Source organism: Helianthus annuus, chromosome 15 (assembly GCF_002127325.2).
Source record: "Helianthus annuus cultivar XRQ/B chromosome 15, HanXRQr2.0-SUNRISE, whole genome shotgun sequence".
In the NCBI taxonomy this organism is placed as follows: Eukaryota; Viridiplantae; Streptophyta; class Magnoliopsida; order Asterales; family Asteraceae; genus Helianthus; species Helianthus annuus.
In genome coordinates, this window is record NC_035447.2 from 43,228,045 (window position 1) to 43,231,071 (window position 3,027).

Consider the following 3,027-nt stretch of genomic DNA (forward strand, 5'->3'; position numbering starts at 1 on the left):
TACTGGTTCAGTACCAGTATTTACCTCAAAATACCGGTACCGAACCATACCGTACCGTACCGTACCGGGTATATTCAGTACCGATAACGTTACTCACTTTTAAGGATTTTCAATATCAGTACCTGTACTTGTAGTGCACCCTTAAATCTTAAATGTTATTTGAATATATTATTGAAAACTCTTTTTACTCGGCTTCCACTACATTAATACCACATTAATGACCCCATTATTGTTTGAATTATTTTTAATGATACCATTATTGTTTGAATTATATTATTTTTGTATTTCTTGGATCCTGTAGCTGAGTTTGTAAACCCCAAAACCTCCTTCGTTGACTTCGAGTTCTGTTGCTTTAGTCTGTGCACCAAACTTTGATTTCCATCCATCTTCCGTTCACTTAAGGAAAAGCAACAGTAACATGATTAGTTTTGTTTAACGGTAAATTTGGATCAATTACGGAATACTGGAGTATCGTCGTGTCACAAACAGAACCACCTAAACATATCCATATCTCCATAATGCCTATGCACCAATTCATTTGGTGACGAATAAAATGTTGTCCGAAAAATGAGGAAACCCAATAAATATGGGAAAAAATCCCGTTGTGTGAATCAAATCCAGGACCTATTGGTCTCAAAGCCTTGTCTCACCCTTAAGATGTCACTAGGCTATGATTAGTAGATTTGATTTCACCACCGCAAAAGGCACATGAGATAGATGAAACATTGATGTTTCGACCATATGTTTAAGTGAGCTCTCCATCCAAAATCGTATGAACAGGGACGTAGCATTGAAAGGAAAATATGTGGTTTCGAATGATCAATAGATATCTAATAAGGAAGCTGAAATAACATGTTTGTGAGTAGTGGATACATTAGAGACGCTCTTAGAGATTTTTTTAAGGAAAACCACGAGATTTACCAATTCATAAACTTAATCAAATCTACAAACGTAAATCCAACAACTCTCAACCAAAAATTATTCCTTTTATAGGTTCAGAATGTTTGAAATGTTACAATCAATTATAGTGACATAATTTCATGTCTCATGAACAGATGACATGATATAAGAAGTTTTAAGCCCATTTTGCCATCAAAGACATCCCACCAGCGCCAAGCAAGACGGCCACGTATGATTTAATTTGTAGCTTCATGCTTCCTTGAAGCTTTGGACCCATGAAATCAGCAGCAAGAAGATCGACCAACGCCATATAGATAAGAAGCCCAGCTGATGACGCGTTAAGTAACCCAACTGTGATTAATGAACTCGGGCTGTTCTCTTTGTAGGTCTTCGACAACGCAATACCAAGAGCGATCCCAAATGGAGTCGTTATTGAGAAGAAGAACACCATTGCTGCTTTCTTCACAGTCTTATATTCAGCCTGTCATTGTTTTTATATTTTGATATACATACATAGTGAAATATATATGATCAAATGTATAACTATAAATATCATTTTTGAAATACCTGAAGAATGCAACCACCAAGACCCATGCCTTCAAACATTTGATGGAAACAAAGAGCTGCAACCAATGGCTTTATTGTGCATACATCATTTGAGGCCCCAACTCCAAGTCCGATCACTATCGAGTGAACCACTATTCCAAGTTCAAGAACCTGATGATCAAATTTTTAAGTTGTCGTTTTAAAATCAATTTCCTCTTGTAGAAACATATAACAATCATGTAAATTGTAAAATGTCAATGTTTATTTAAAACGTACCATGGCTACAACACGATAACGAAGAAGTTGTTGTCCTATTGCGCCCTTTTGGTGGCCATGATTGTGTCCATGAAAATGCATTGCACCATCATTTGCAACCTTTTGGTGGCCATGAAGTTGTTACTAGAGATCTCTAGTAACAACTTCACCCCCTTCAGCCGCTATGGCGTTGTTCTTTGATGTATACATGCTTGTAGCCATTGAGTCCACCATGAGTGTGAAAATAGCTGATAACATGGCAACAAATCCTGTGAATGGAAACTTATGCCATGGGTTATCAGCCAAGCAACTCGATCTCAACATGTCAAAAGAATCAGGCAACACATGCATAAATCCAGTAGCCAAAATGATGCCTGAAGCAAAAGCTTTCACGATCACAAAAAGGCTACGGTCAGGGCTAAGGGCTGGGATGGAACGAGTGATTAGAGGTAGACATACCCCGATGATGCTTGTTATTAGGATAGCCGCTATACCAATGATCTTTAAGGGTAAAGCTTTGGATTTGTTATTACAAGGGTTGTTGGTTTCATCTTCACATTGTGCCAAGGCTTTGGTGCTTAGGAATGTCATAAGGATGATTAAAATTGAGACCATTTTTGAATTGGATGCCATACTTGGTTCAAGATTTCTTGATATTTGTTTGATGGGATATGTTTTGAGTGAAGCTCATGGTGGTTGCTATTTATTGACTATGGATATCCCCAATGGGAACTATTTTAAACAAGTATTATCTCTTTGGAATGTTATTTGGTCAACTCTCAAGAGCATTTTCCATGACACTCTTTCAGTCGTGTGTATATAGTGTATACGGACATTTGGTTAACATAAACACTAACAATATATTTATAGATTACTTTCTCATATATTTTCTCTCTCTCTTACACTCACAACCAATCATAAACACTAACAACCATTACTTATAATATAGCTAAACTCACTCACATATTTTTAAGGTTTTCATTGTGAATGCTCTAAGAGCTTTATTTTTGGAAAAATTAAAATAACTAGAATTGATTCTCCGCGTTGCGGATGTCGTTTTTTTTAACATGATTTGAGCGTATTGATTTTTTTTTTTTTTTTTTTTTTTTTTTTTGCAATTGCTATTAAAGAGAAAATAATGAGTGATTACATTTCCAACCTTTTAGATACTTCTAAAGTTGTTTGAGAAATCAATTGTAGTCAGATTTTAAGGTGTGTTAATATATATGGTTGAACCCACATCTTACCACTATTTTGTATTTATTAATCGTAACTGAATCTCATTAAGTCTTTCAAGCCGAACTTTTCAATTAATTATAGACTTTT

At 35.6% G+C, this 3,027-nt stretch overlaps 1 pseudogene; it reads right to left on the bottom strand.

The window, feature by feature from the left end:
- Positions 1-969: 969 nt before the first annotated feature.
- LOC110911387 lies at positions 970-2,387 on the bottom strand (annotated as a pseudogene).
- Between the last annotated feature and the right edge of the window lie 640 nt (positions 2,388-3,027).